Genomic DNA, 7,388 nt, shown 5'->3' with positions numbered 1-7,388 from the left:
AGGGCACTGTTATGATCAGATTGGTTGCCCTGGAGAAGGGACAAGGCTGAGTCGTCTGAAAACTTCACCAAGTAGCTGTTCTCCCAAGATGACCTGCAGTTGTCAGTGTATAATATAAAAAGCAGGGGGGATAGCACGCAGCCCTGGGGAGAGCCTGTGTTTGATACAATGACAGAGGACATATTTCCATTTACATAGACCCTGCTGCCTTCTGTTTGTTAAAAAAAAATTTTTTAAACTAGTAATACGATCTGCTCGGGTAACTTAAAATATTGGCTAATCGTTCAATTAGAATGTGAGGCTGCATTTTGTTAAAAGCTGAACTAAAGTCAGCAAATAAAATTATTGCATGTGATGCAGGTTTCTCAAGATGTTTATACACCCTGTCAAGAATTAAGAGCTTTGCATCCTCTACACCCTTGCCCTCTTGATAAGCAAATTGTAGTGGATCTAATTTATCTAGGGGGATGATTGTGTCAGAGGATCTTCAAGATCTTTTCAAAGCACTTCATTACCAGGGAAGTAAGTGCAATCGGTCTGAATTCATTGAGGTCTTTAGGAGATTTTGTTTTGGGGATGGGCATTAATTACTGTTGATGTTTTCCATAAGTCAGGTATATCCCCACTGTCCGCACATTTTTGAAAGATAACTGTGAAAGCCTCACTAAGCTGCTCGGCGCAATAGTGTACGCCCACAGATGGCGTCAGGACCAGCAGCCTTTGATTAAAAGATTAAAAAATTTATTAAAAGTGTCTGGTAAATCGCTGTCGTCTATACCATTCAATTTTATTGGATACCCTGTTCTGCATACAGGCTGATTAATGGCTGCCATAGTTTTAATACCTTGCCAGGCTGCCTTTAGATCCCCACTATTATATTGATTTTCAATTGTATTCTTGTACTGGATTTTTGCTTTTCTTATTTCATTTTTAACTTCTCTTGAGACAGCTTTTTTCTCTACCAGGTCCCCTAAATATAATGTCTTTTTTTATAAACACTTTAAACACATATAAACACTTTTCAGTTCCTTCATTACCCAAGGCTTGTTATTAGGATAAATTACCACATTTTTAGATAGAATAACCATATCATCTAAAAAGGTGGTCATTTATCCTAATAACTTTGCTGTTGATCACTACTAATCTGGCGACATATGCATGCAGGAAAAATCATGAAAATTATTTCACAGACTTTATTCTTTTTTTATAAACTTGTTAACATGAGATGGGCAATTTGTTATTTATTGTTATTATTGACATTTTGTTGCATGTTTTTGCTCCATGGATTGCTACATAGGTAGCCCTTAACTAGTGTCAAGCTTCTGAAACTGCCTTCTATGCAGAAAATCAGTTAGGCAACAATGTTAAATATTCTTTATATAAATATTTTAAATAAAGTTGAACAAATATTTTCCCTATAGATATGGGTTTTGACTTGGTGTGTGCCAAATGTAGTGTTATTATCAGGTATTTTAAGGTATGGTTGAGGTGATTTTGTTTTGCAACCTTCAGAAAACTTTGACTTCAAAAAGGTGTGGCTCATTAATTTTCTGTCCGATTACAACAAAACATACATCATTTTGAATTTTCTTTTCACATGTATTGTTTATTAGCACTTCTGTTTGTCTGTGTCTCAACACAAATGGATTAAGTTAACTTAACATTTTACAAATGTAATTTAATTTGACATAATACAATTGAGTGCAAATGACAATTAAATAAAATTCAAGGTTTCTGTTGCTTTAGCTCGTTTTAATTAAATAAAGAAACAAACAGCAAACATCTTTTTTGGGGGGAGAAAATGGTCAATAGCCAAGTTTACATCCAGTTTTTGCACTGTTTTGTCATCGACAAAGTGAATGTGCGTGAAAAGAGTAGCCTGTTTCCATTCAATTTACCTTTTAGCGATAAAATGGTGAGCGTAATGACGCCATCCTTAAAAAATTAATTGCTTAACTTTTGTTGTATTGCAAAAAAAATCTGCCCTTGAGCCGTTTACATATATAATTTCGTGTATCGCAAATTACCAAGCCTGGGTTTCTATGTAAATACAATCAGAATCTAGTATTCAGACAGACCATGGTGTATATATATATATATATACATATATATATATATATATATATATATATATATATATATATATATATACACTTAGATATTGCAATTCCAACTTAAAATGTCAACCTAATATGTGAAGTGACAACTTGGATATTTGAATATTTCAACAAGTTAAATCCGGGACGTTTTTCCAATGTAAATGTTTTAAGTAACATTAAGGCAGTATGAACACTTTAAGTTGAAACAACATTTTTCTACAGTGTACAGATTGCAGTCAGACTTTTTCATCTTCAGAACAAAATGAATACATTTTAACTTGCAACATTACAAAATAAAAGGAACGTCAATGTGAAATCAAGAAAAAGAAATTAGACAAAATTACAAAAAAAAAGATGGAATGATATTTGAGAGGTAACGCATATACCAATAGTAATAAAATAATTTTATATAAAATTTAATAATATGAAAATATTAGATTTAATTTACATTTGAACAACAGCGAAACTGTGCTTTAATGGAGCAACACCACGCACGAACGTGGATGCTACATGTAGGTAAATTTGCTACATTTATTTGCATGAAAGCCCTTTTTCGCAACAAAAAGTATTTCCAAACTAATTTTTATGTCGACACTTTTATGGATCCCCCCCCCCCCCCCCCAAAAAAAAAAAAAAAATCCTTGGATGAAATCTAATGGCATAATGCTCATTTTGTTGTCCTGAAGCCACAACACGCACAACCTTGAGGCGGATGGGCTACAACAGCAGAAGACCCCACCGGGTACCACTCATCTCCACTACAAATAGGAAAAAGAGGCTACAATTTGCACGAGCTCACCAAAATTGGACAGTTGAAGACTGGAAAAATGTTGCCTGGAGTCGAGTCTCGATTTCTGTTGAGACATTCAGATGGTAGAGTCAGAATTTGGCATAAACAGAATGAGAACATGGATCCATCATGCCTTGTTACCACTGTGCAGGCTGGTGGTGGTGGTGTAATGGTGTGGGGGATGTTTTCTTGGCACACTTTAGGCCCCTTAGTGCCAATTGGGCATCGTTTAAATGCCACGGCCTACCTGAGCATTGTTTCTGACCATGTCCATCCCTTTATGACCACCATGTACCCATCCTCTGATGGCTACTTCCAGCAGGATAATGCACCATGTCACAAAGCTCGAATCATTTCAAATTGGTTTCTTGAACATGACAATGAGTTCACTGTACTAAAATGGCCCCCACAGTCACCAGATCTCAACCCAATAGAGCATCTTTGGGATATGGTGGAACGGGAGCTTCGTGCCCTGGATGTGCATCCCACAAATCTCCATCAACTGCAAGATGCTATCCTATCAATATGGGCCAACATTTCTAAAGAATGCTTTCAGCACCTTGTTGAATCAGTGCCACGTAGAATTAAGGCAGTTCTGAAGGCGAAAGGGGGTCAAACACAGTATTAGTATGGTGTTCCTAATAATCCTTTAGGTGAGTGTATATATGTATATATATATAGATGGATAAAGTAAATAATAATAATAAATAATAATAATAATAATAATAATAATAATAAACATTTAACTTTTAACAAATTAAAACAAATTAAACAACAACAATTTAAACAACAAATTGAAACAAATACATTCTTGGAATTTAAAAAAAGTTTAAAAAACACATTTAACCATTACGCATATTACATGTATAAGAAATCTGAACATATTGTAAAATATTATATATATCTAAATATTTTTCTTTTATTTATCATTATTTTTTATTTATTTTTTATCATTAATTCACAAGAATATGTCCAGACAAAGTACCTGTCTCATTGCTGATCTCTCCATCAGCACAGTTAATGCAATCATCATAACAGCAGACAGGCCTTCCTTTTTGCACAGGAATAAACTGCATTTTAAAATCTATTTATTAATCTAAATCTATAAAACTGTTATTTTAAATTGTAAAAATATTTCACAATATTACTGTATTTGCTGCATTACTCCATTCTCGGATTAACGCGTAAACAAATATTTCACGGAAATAACACAGTGTCCGTTTTTTTGTTGTTGTTGTTGTTGTTATTTTTTTTTTCTGTCATCCTTTGGCTGCGCTACAGTAGGCCAATATGATTACGCTGTAATTCATTCAAGTAATATTAAACAATTCACACACAAAAAAAGAACAAAAAAAAAAAATCTGGTGCTGTCTGTAAAGCACTCTCTGTGGACAAACACCCGAAATGAGCACAGAATGGCACTTCAGAGTGCCGCACTGAGTTATATAGACCTACATTATGTTAAAATTCCAGTTTTGAGTATCCTTTTATTCACAGTCTTAAATGAGTTTTAAAAAATCATTAAATGAACATAAAGGGACCCATCATACACCCAGCGCAATGCAGCTTTTGCTAGTTTCAGCCTGACACAGTTATCGTTTTCAGATTGTTTAAATAGCAAATGCATTTGCACCTATTTGTGCGCCCATCGGCGTGCTCCTCTGAAAACGAGGTGTGTTCGGGCGCATTGTTGGCGCCTTGCTATTTTGAGGCAACTGAAATAGACTGACCAACTAACCTGGTCTAAAGTGGTCTAAACCTGGAAAAGTACCTTTTTGTTGTTGTTGTTGTTGTTGTTGTTTAAAGAGCGCGTTAGTAATGTCCCAGCAAACACAGAACGTTGGCACAATGTACCAACCTTCTAACAACGTTTTAACAACATTGTGTCAACGCTGTAACAACCTTCACCACACAACGTAGTTATAGCAACCTTCTGGCCATGTTGTTAAAACATTGTTAGAAGGTTGGGTACATTGTGCCAACGTTCTGTGTTTGCTGGGATTTACCTCAGCTAAATAAGATACGTAATTATTCAAACACAACCTACAACTTCATTTTCTAATGTGACCTCGCTCGCACTGTTTAGTTTTGCACTTGATTTGTCAGATATTTAGTCTTCATTCGTTTCTTTGCTCCTCTGGATTTGTTAATGTTTCCTGGACTGATTCCGGTTACCAACCTTTATCTGTCTGCCATGTAGAACCCGGTTTTGTTCATTAAATGTTCTGATCTTTGCTTTTTATGTTTTATTTATTATACTTAAAAGAAATGTGTATATTTGTTTATTTAGTTTTTCTTTTTTTCACAAATGTATGACTTTTGGAAGTGCAATTTGATTATACCATAATCAGTGGTACCATATGCAGTTTTAATAAAGTTGAGTTAATATAACCTAATATTAAGGTTAATATATACCTTAATTAGGCTAATGTACTGCCCCATAAACAATATTTAAAAAGTATATAATTATCTAACATCTGACTAATTAAAAATTAACCTCAAAACATAAAATGCTAAATGGGGGATATCTGTAGGCCTATCTAGCATTTAAAAAAAAAATTTGTCAGAACGTCGTCTCTCAGTTGCTGAATGTCGCGCAACAACATTGCTACAGCCCTGTTGCGTCTTAAAATTCGACGTTGTTACAATGTTGCGAGCACGTAGACAGCGACGTTGCCATAGCAGAAATGCAACGTGCCACAGACGTTGCGTTGCCACAACGTAAATGTGTTTGCTGGGGTGCGCCTCTAGGCGTGTCCACAACGCGTGTACTATCTGCTTATTACACACACAGGGACGTGCAGAAGCACACAAACTAGCCAAATATTACAAATAAAAGGATTACAATGTAAAATATTAATATTGTGTACATAAAGATATGGTGGAATCCGGCTTGTCCCGTAGATGGTCTGCTTAAGCGCTTTAACCTCACGCACGAGCAGATCTGTTTGCGCTCTGGAGACGCGTTCAGTTTTTCCACTTGCAAATTCCATCATGTAAATAGCAATCCGCCATGGCGCGAGCACATCTGGCTTTTAAAGGGAATGGGAGATGAGACTCTGGTTGGTTTATTGCACGTTACGCCCAAAACACACCCATTACTCATTAAGAGAATAGGGACAACCCTTACCATGCACTGGACACGCAGACCATTTTCCCATTGTTAAACTAGCAAAAGTGGATTGGACAAGCCTTAAGTGTACTTGCACCCTGCGTTAGATGTTAGATGTTAAAATAGGGCCCAAAGAGTTGTGAGAAAATAGTAAGTGTTAGATCATTGTCATATGTGTCAGTTCTTAACCCTCTGAGGTCGACAAACGCGTGGGCGCGTTTTGCTGGATTTTCTCCACATTGTAGCACTATAAACTTAAATTACTCCGTCATTTATGGTCATACAGAAAAAAGAAATATAAAAAAAGAATCTGTGATATTTCTACTTTTGTATGTGTCCACTTACAATCAAATCAAAACATTGTGCTTTTGTAAAATAAAGAAAATAAACAGGGTGTGCGTTCTGCCTCTCCGTTGCGGTGAACTTTTTTTTCTTGAGCACGTCTATAAACTGAAACAAAACTCAGCGAATACTTGTCACACATTTATGAGCCATATACCTTTATAAACATTTAAGTGTGTACTTTTAAATGATCGGATTCAAACTGAAAACAAATATTCTCTGTTTAAGTAATTTGTATAAAACCAACAAGATGTCCAGCTTCTCAAACGCTTGCTCATTATTTTTTTAATTTACCACGCCCACTCGCGCAAAAGATATTCACATGCAAATCTCCACATGGAACGCGCTCGCGCTCATTAGGCCTACCTCAAAAACAAAACACCAAAACACTTTACAAGTCTCTGCTTTTAGACGCGCCTGAGCTTACATTGGATTTACATCAGAAGAAGAAGAACGCGATTTGAGGACAAGAAAGATGTAAGGTAAGAAATTCTTACATATTAGTTTGCTATTGTTGCATAAATTTCACATTGCAGTTGAACTGTTGCTAGATATATGGTGAATATTATAATATTTAGACCCGTGTTTACTGTTACTGTGTTTGTGGATATCTGCTCAAACGTAGATATGTATATGGTAACCATAATGTATCATATTTTGCAGCGCAATCGCGTTTGAATGTATCATATTTTGCAGCGCGATCGCGTTTGAATGTATCATATTTTGCAGCGCGATCGCGTTTGAAAAGCAAACGGCTTCATGTTTTTACTATTATCTCATTTCATATCATCATAACGAATGGAAACATTTGAAGTAACATGATAATCAATATATTTTTCTCTAGCTTAGTTGTTACTGAAATCTTTTGGAAGATTTATACTGCTACAGGTTATTGTTATTTTATCCAGCATGTGACGATGACTGACTCGGTTGAATGTTTGAATCCATATGCAGTGCTTTATTTCACACAGCAGTACAAACAAATAGATAATCAAGGTGAGTATCGTAGTCAACAAATGCAGGGTCGATAACAGTAGAAGCAGTC

This window comes from Abramis brama (genome assembly GCF_963993115.1).
Source record: "Abramis brama genome assembly, chromosome: 9".
Classification (NCBI taxonomy): domain Eukaryota; kingdom Metazoa; phylum Chordata; class Actinopteri; order Cypriniformes; family Leuciscidae; genus Abramis; species Abramis brama.
Note: the sequence above shows the minus strand (reverse complement) of the source record.